Source organism: Camellia sinensis, chromosome 2 (genome assembly GCF_055761805.1).
Source record: "Camellia sinensis isolate YWXY chromosome 2, ASM5576180v1, whole genome shotgun sequence".
Lineage (NCBI taxonomy): Eukaryota > Viridiplantae > Streptophyta > Magnoliopsida > Ericales > Theaceae > Camellia > Camellia sinensis.
In genome coordinates, this window is record NC_138962.1 from 121,367,425 (window position 1) to 121,376,197 (window position 8,773).

Genomic DNA, 8,773 nt, shown 5'->3' on the forward strand with positions numbered 1-8,773 from the left:
AATACATACAAGAATAAGGTGCTCCTTTGAAAGGCTAATAAGATGGTTACTCTACACATGCAAGAAGGACACTCAACATAACCAAAACAACTCTAGAAATGGCTTATGGGGGTCCTAAAACCCACTGAAAAATGCCTGAACCGAGCTCAAGAAGTTTGCAAATATAGGCCCATTTGTAAGGCCAAAAATGCAAGCAAACAAGATAACAAGGAGAGGGGATGACCCTCTCCTTCTTAGGACCTTAAACCACCATCCTCACCACTAAAATTCCTCAAGATTTCAGTGGTGAGGAGGCCCAAACAAGGTGGTCCCGGAGCTCACAAAAAATAGCACAAAATGGGGCCAAACAAGGCCTAAAAGGGGGTAAACGACCCCAAACACAAAAGTGACCTTAATGAACTATCTTAAACACAAAAAAATAGAACTTTTTTATGTTATACTCAAAGCTTCAATCAGCATGCAAGATAGGTCAAAAGCTAATGCAAGATTGGAGAAAATAAAGCAAAAGTGTTACCCTTGAAGAACACTTCAAGAACAGCAGGCCCAGCCACTCTCTTCTGACCAAAATCAGTCCAAAACTTCAAGAACAAACCCTCAATGTCTCTCAAAGTTGAAGTAAGGTGTAATGCTATGTGTTTTAGTGCAAAACTAAAAACAAATACACACTTTAGGCCCTCAAACACACACAAAATGAAGAGAGAGGGAGATATAGAGAGAGATGATGATATATATCAGATATATATGTGTATAGCTCTGGTTTTTTACTGAACCCAATCAAAGGAGAAGGGAGGTCTCTTATATAGACAAGGGAAAGGTTTGAAGCTTCTCAAAGAAGCTAAACAAAAAAAAGGGGTCAAAGGGGGCAAAGGGGGCAAGGCTTCCTGAGAAAGTTAGGACAGCTGGCAAGCTTCTTGAGGAAGCTTTGACAAAGGGTCAAGCTTCCTCAAGAAGCTTTGACCAAAAGGGTGCAAAAAGGGCAAAACAGCCACATGTATGCCCTGGGGCAGGTTTGGTGCATTCCAGCTGGCACAGCTGGCATGCACCATGCCTGAAAAAGGTAAAAAGGTGCTACCGGCCAGAAAAGAAGGTCACCGGCCAAACAGATGGCCAGCCGGCCATACTGAGTGCCGACCGGCCAATAGTATAATTCACCAATGGCCGGTAGCCTCAAAACATGGTTGGTGGCCTCAAACCAAGGCCGGTGGGTGTCAGGGGTAGCTAACAAGCTACTTTCTACCCTCAGAAGCAAAAACACAAGTGTTTGGTGCAAAACCAAACACAGAACAGTCGAGTTGAGAGATCTTGAGGCAAGGCGCGTAGCCGAGACCTCCGGGAACTCAAAACGAAACATGAACATGAGTAATCACCGAGTGTTCGAGCGGTAACGTCCAATTCTTGAGGACAGTCAAAAATGGGGTGTCTACACATATACATAAATCATACTTGTACTTAATACATATGAAGCACAATTCTCATTCATAACAAACTTAATCAAATCATAACGGAATGACCTCGGGTCCAATCCATTATACTCAGAATGTATTGAAATGAGGAAACAAACTTGAGCCCAACATATTCATATACAAAATGACCTTTGGTCTAATACATGCATATTCAAAACAATCTTCGGTCCAATACATTCATAATCGAAATGACCTACGGTCCAACATATTTATACGTGCGTTGACAATCATGATCATGTTCACATTCGTATTCAAATTCAAAACGACCTTTGGTCCACTCAAATCCTTATTCAAAATGACCTTTGGTCCATCTAACAAACATACAAAATGACCTTTGGTCCAATTCATATATAAGATGACCTTAGGTTTATCTTGCCAAACATTCTAAACGGCCTTAGGCCCATTTCGTGTCCTTACGAAATATACCAAATGGCCTTGGGCCCGTTTCATATTCTCATCAAACATGCCAAATAGCCTTGGGCCCATTCTGTATTCATACATAACGACCTTTGGTCTAATCTTATATTACTTACAGTGTTCAGATAGTTGATTCGTTCTCCCGATTGACGCTACACAATTCATAGCACATACGAAAATCGGTTCACAATACAATTCAATCTGTTCATTAATTTATTCATCTTTCTTAGGCTTCTTTCTAACTCTTTAGTTCTTTAGAATGCTCAATACATGCGTAAGAGTGCTCAAAAACGCAAAAGAATGGAAAGTGAGACATAATACAACTTTTCAAAGTTTCTTGAAACACGACACTTCGCTCGAGCACAACATTGGTCGCTCGAGCAACCCCTTGGTCTGCAAAAATACTGGATGCTCTCATTTTATGCTCGAGCCAACGTTTTGATCGCTCGAGCCAAGACTGAAAATAAAGGGTGGTTGCTCAAGCAACAATTCCATCACTCGAGCGAACTGCTTGAACTGTGGAGTTTCCAGAATTCTGTTTGTGCTTCAAAACACAACTCCAAGGCTCCAAATTCATGCATGACTCACTCAACTAGGGAAGAACACTCCCAAATACATATATTTGAAGCTAACTTCAACTCATAGTTCAAAACTCCATGAATTCAACAAGATTCAAACCTTAAACTTTATGTTTGTAAAATCCATGTTTTATATCTTGCATTCACAAGGCTTCAAAACATAACAATTCATGCATGCATGTGTCAAACAATTCCCAATCCCACATGGATTATATAATTCATGCTCTACAATAAAATTTCATAACAAATTCATACATTCATGTGCAAATTGATATCAAATTCATCAAACTTATCTTGTTTCATGTGCTTAATTTCATAATCTTCTTGAATTCATATAATTATGAATTTAAACTCACAAATTATGTTTCAAAAACTCACCTAGAGGCTTCAATTCTCCTAATTCTAGCAAGAACTTGAGTTATCTTCTTCAATTCCTCAATCTCTTGAGCCAATCTTCAAGTTTTCCTTCCCTTTCTCTTTAATTCTCACTTCTCTCTCTCTCCCTCTCTATCTCTCGCTCTCTCTCTCACACACACACAATGGTATTTTCCAGCCAAATATTATATATATATATATAAGGTCATTAACTTAATTAAACATGGTTAAGGTTAATTAATCTCATTTAGCTTTAATCAATTTAATCTAATTAATTTGATCCGAATCAAGTTTTAATTAAATTTCACCGTAGACTCTATATATTATGCTAATCATAATAATACAGTCAATTTCGGTTTATGTCGCTTCTATGGCACTCAATTACAGATTATAGCAGAATACCGAGCAAATTTTGCTACGATGAACATATATGAATTCAAAAGTGCATATAATCACATGCTTAAGGTTGGTTTGGGGTTTCCTAAAAAAGTACACTTTTTGTCTTTTTACAAAAAGATGTGCAGAAAAGTAGAGATATGATATGATGAAAAAAAGATAAAAAAATAGATTATATAAATTATGTCAAACTTAGCCTTCGCATCCAAAATCATACTAAGAACGTAATCACAAGTATAATTAAAGGTTAACAGTATAACATAATTAAAGCCTAGCCCTAGGTTAGTCGAAAACCCAGAAAAAATAAAGAGAAAAGTACGAAACTGAAAGGGAGGAACTCTAGCCAAAATCGTAGGGATTAAATGAAAAACCAATAGAACTCGAAACTCAACTGTTACAAAAACTATTCGGTTGAAAATGAAGAGGAGGGCGACATAAATTAATGGGAAAAGGAAAAGGGTTCATGGGTAAACTAAATAAATAGAGCATCTAGAGAGAGAAAGTGTGTTTTCAGGTTGAGGGTGATGAAAAAATGAAAAGGTTATGTGTTTTACAAGTTTTGGAAAGCGAAAAGTTAAATCTATCCCCGATATCACAAAATATATCCGGCCTGATGATTTCTTGTACAGCCGGCTGAGTTTTTGTACTTTGCAAAAATATATCATATATGGATAGCCTATTTTGTATGGGTAAATTAATGTTTTGCCCAAATAGCTCATGTTTTCATCTAGAATGGGGTAAATGGCATATTTGAGTTTATTTTAGCCTCGGAAGCTCAGAAATATTGCTCCAAATGCATTTCTGCAATGTTCATCACTATTTTGGCATAAACATCTCAAGCTCAGAGCTGTCAAAACAAAGGGTTCAAAGATCATAATTAAATTTACGAGAGTGTCATATATAATAGGGGGGGGGGGGGGGGGGGATCATTTATCATATTTTACAAAAGGGCTTATAGCTGGATCACCATAGATCATATTTTGCAAAAGGATTTTCAAAAAGTCCTAGTAGTTATACAATACCCTAGTAGCTATACAGGTTCATCTTCCTTTTTTGGAGCAAAATGAAAGGAAGGCATAGCAAAAGTGGACTCCTTATAATCGAGCTAAGTTGTGGTTGTAGCTACTGAGTGCTTCAGAAGGTAACCAAATCCATTGGGCTTGTCGTCGTCGCCGTCATCACAACTCTTACTATTGGGACTTTCGTCAGTTCCATCGACATTATCATCATTGCTGCTAATCATAACCACCTTGGGATTAGGAGGTTGAGTGATCACTGCATCATCCTACATAAATAAGCCATCAATCAAAAAGCGAAGGCATGAGTGGCTCAGAAAATGGACACGATTTTGAATGTCAAAGGAAGAACCTCATCAGGAAGGTTTGGAAAGGATGAAGGCATAGGACCTCGTCTGCGTCATCGACATCGGCCTTTACCAAGTCCTTGGCTCGGCCCGTACCAGCAGCCACGAACGCGCTTGTGGCCTTGAATTTTCCTATGACTCCTGCCACGGCCTCTACTACGGAAAATGGCATAGGAGATCTCTATAGGAAAGTTATTAGTGATGGCAAGGATGAAAACTTCATCAATGTTGTTGTCAGAGGAGGAGGAGTCACTATCATCCGGAGTAGCGGGTTTGTCGAAACTAATCGGAGAACCAAGAGCAAAGGAAAGGAAGTCATTTACATTCATAAGGTTTGATAAAAAATGATTTAGAGAGTACCAGTGATGTTTTCGGGCAAGAATGAATTGAAGTGGAATGGTTTCACGCCTTTTATAAACTTTTGGGTTGCGAAATACCGTTTCTGCTTCCAGTACCGCACGAATCATATGGCCGACAAAGAAATCATCTGGCCAGCAGGAATATTGCAAATGGTTAGCATGATTTGTACAGATGCTCCAGAATGCATAGTTGTTGTCTTTATCATCTTCTGAGGCATGGTCATCTTTGATTTAGACTCAACCCCCACCAGAACATTGCTTAAGAAATCAGTGTTCCTGTCATGAGAATAAGGTTGCCCTAGGGCAGTCCCCTAAATCATGAGATAGTTTCTGAAGTGTTAACTTTCCATGGTATTCGAAGAATATTGCTTCCTACAGACATGGCTTGTACATCTATTTCCAAACTTGTTAGGTGTATCCATCGCATCGCTTGCTATATCTACTGTATTGTGTTTCTCATACGTCTATTGCACTGGCTTCTATCACATCATATTTCTTATTTTGCTGTATTTATCCTTTGCACATGAAATGTGTTTAGGACTGTCTTCATTTGGCTGCGGCCTCTTCTTTCTCTCGCGTGAAGCGTGGTTGGATTTGTATCCCGGTTCTCGCCTCTGTTGACTGGTATGATTAGGATTGGAGTTTCCTATTGCTATGACTACCGCTAACATGCAAGTTTTGGCCTCTTCTTCCTCTCACGCGAAGCATGTTTGGATTTGAATCTCACAGCTCGCCTTTGTTGACTGGTATGGTCAAGATTGAAGTTCCTTATTATTGTGATTGCCAGTCACATGCAAGTTTGGTTGCGGCTTGTTTCTCCTCTAACGCGAAGCTGTGTTTGAATTTGTATCTCGGGGCTCGCCTTTGTTGACTGGTATGGTCAGGATTGAAGTTCCCTATTGCTGTGACTGTCGGTTACATGCAAGTTTTGGCTGCGATCTCTTCCTCTTTTCGTGTGAAGCGTGTTTGGATTTCAGTCCAAGGCTAGCCTCATCTATTGCCATCTTTGCAGCTTTATTATCATTCCATTACATTTTCATCATCAACTTTCAAAATCCGACAATGTGGTACACATAAGCCTAACATTCAGACAATTGGCTTCGCGAAGCGTGTAAGTCTAACTTTCAATTGCATTTCAATCACATCACTTGCATCATGCTCCTAAATTATGCTAGCTTGATTCTTCACGAAATGGATACATAGGCAACCTTTAGGTTCAACCAACATACATCTACATCTTGTTTATTTGCCCAAGTCTTATGGCCTCATAAAAAAGGTTCAGGCTTTCAAATTCACTCATGTCATGAAATGTCGCATCAAGCTCTGTCAAAGAGGGGCAACTATAGACACTCCATTTTCATAGACCTTAAGACTTGGGCGCTTTATTTTGAATACCAGATGATGAAAGTCGCAATGTGCAATCTTTTGAATTCCTCAACAGAAAATCCAAAATTCAAGCTTTAATCCCAACTATCTGAACCTAATACCTATTTTGGCCAAACCATTTTTTACCCTCTTAAAAACTCTTTTTCAAAAAGTTTTCGTTGCATAGTTCCAAACATTTTTATAATGTTCCGAGGTTCGCATTCTTGAACTCCAAATATTGTATTTTCAATAGACCGAGCAAGGGACAGAGTGGGAGTAAATGAAAGGGAGTGGAACTCTCTAGAAATACTTATTTTTCCTTTCAAGTTATGCTAGCCATACACTATTGATCCGATACATTTTTCTCACTGGTCGTCTAACAACTTATGGCAGAATGAAAAATATGGCAGGTCAGATGAATAATTGTACGGCTGGCTTAATTGTCTGGGTACAAACTATTTTCAGGAAATTCGACTTTCTCTGCAAGCTTTACACAAATATCTTAGATATTTTCATCCAAAAGTCTATATAAACACGTCTTTAATTCAGTTTCAAGGGTTATAAAATTTTCCAAGGCCTTGTTAAAGAGCAATATACTCCTACTTCACTTTCAACCTCCATTCTTCTTTCTTACACCATCAAAACACCATCAAACCTTGAATTGAAGCTCTTGGCTGAGAATTCTAGGACACACTCAAGAACTTTGAGGGTGCTAGGGTAGAGTTTGACAGCAAGGCAGCGCATCCTCTCTTCGAGAGGTGAAATTTTGCACTTTTTCTCACTTTCTCTCCTCTTTTTTCATTATCAAGCCTTGTCCTTCATTATTATTGTGTTGTAATCACATGATGGGTCCTCATGGATGTGAGGGAATTAAGATATAGACACCCATCCATTGAGTTGATCGAATTCTTTACTTTCTTACAATTTTGCACATTTTTCTTACTTTCATAGAGCTATACTTCATTATTGCTGTATGTAGATGTGTGAATTGGAACCTTGTAGACGTGGAGGGAGTTATAAATTAGCCTCCCATCCACAAGTTTGATTATGTAATGTAGTTTTTTTTTTTTCATACATTTTCTCATCATCCAAAGATGTTGGTTCATATGTTTCAATTTATACTCAATTCTAATAAGTGGTGGTGATTGTTGCATAGAGCTAATTAGATGATTCTTGAGGTTTGGTGTTGAGAATGTGGTTAGTTTTCATCTTGCTTGTATTTTCTTGGAAGGCAAGTAAGAGCTTCTTGCTCAAAAGTGTTGAAGACTCTATCGGTTAGTTTTCAATCAAAGTAAGACTTCCACTAAGAAATGATGGCAATTTACTCTAATTGGTTTGGGTATTAATTTACCCTTATTCACAAAGAGATGAATGTAGGTATCCATTTATTTCTAGGGCTTAATTTCTTCCGACCTCAATTTCTATACTTATCCATCTTTTCATTTGATAAATTGTTGTAAATGTCATGTTGTACATAACTTCTTGTGTTGTTGAATGATTGGTGAAGCCTCTCTACCTCTTCTTTGAAGCATCCTTGTGATAGGAAAGGGTAGCAAGAATGAACATCTTTTGGAAAAAGTGTTGCTTGTTCTGTTTTGGTTCTGCTACACAAAAATAGAGTTATTCTGAATTTTATATACAACCGGCTAGATAAAGCATATGGCCATTAGCTTTTTCATCTAACTAGATCATTTATTTGGTTGGCCAGATGATTTTTCTAGGCAGAACAGAGCATAATCGGGTAATTTTTGGTGGCTGATCTCCTGGGCATTTGCGGTTGTTATTTAAACTCTGCTTTGTATTTTCTCATGATTTGTTAGATTTAGCTTCTATTTAGTTGAATCGATTTATTGTTGTAATAACTTCCAACTCTACATTTTTCTATTCAATTCATTATTGTAATACTTTCCAACCCTACATCTTTCTGTTAATTCATTATTGTAATAACTTTCAGTCTCCATTTCTTTCTATTCCTTTAATTTACATGCTTTCCATACCTATCTATAGCATCATGTTTTATTTAGGGTAAATTATACAAATAGTCTCTGTAGTTTACACGATGTGTTAATTTAGTCCCTGTTGTTTCAATTTGCTCAATTTTGCCCCTTAATTTAACGGATTGTGTCATTTTAGTCCAATAAATAACAGTTGTTAAGTTTGGTGGACAAAAAGTCAAACTATGTGTCAATTTGGTTCCTATCAAAATTGAGCAAATTAAAACAATAGGAACCAAATTGACTCATTATGTAAACTACAAAGACCAATTTAACATATTGTATAGACTTTTCGTCCACCCAACTTAACAATCGTTATTTATTGGACTAAAATGACACAATCTGTTAAATTAAGGGAAAAAATAGAGCAAATTAAAACAATAGGGGCCAAATTGACACATCGTGTAAACTACAGGGACCATTTGCATAATTTACCCTTTTATTTATCATATCCATGCTTCAC

At 37.6% G+C, this 8,773-nt stretch overlaps 1 long non-coding RNA gene across 1 annotated transcript; it reads right to left on the minus strand.

Moving 5' to 3' along the window:
* Window positions 1-4,103: 4,103 nt before the first annotated feature.
* LOC145820313 (uncharacterized) lies at window positions 4,104-5,696 on the minus strand. The gene is made up of 3 exons (XR_014361589.1): window positions 4,953-5,696; window positions 4,598-4,874; window positions 4,104-4,514 (listed from the first exon to the last, which is right to left on the minus strand). It is a non-coding gene; the product is annotated as an uncharacterized LOC145820313 (long non-coding RNA).
* Window positions 5,697-8,773: the final 3,077 nt, after the last annotated feature.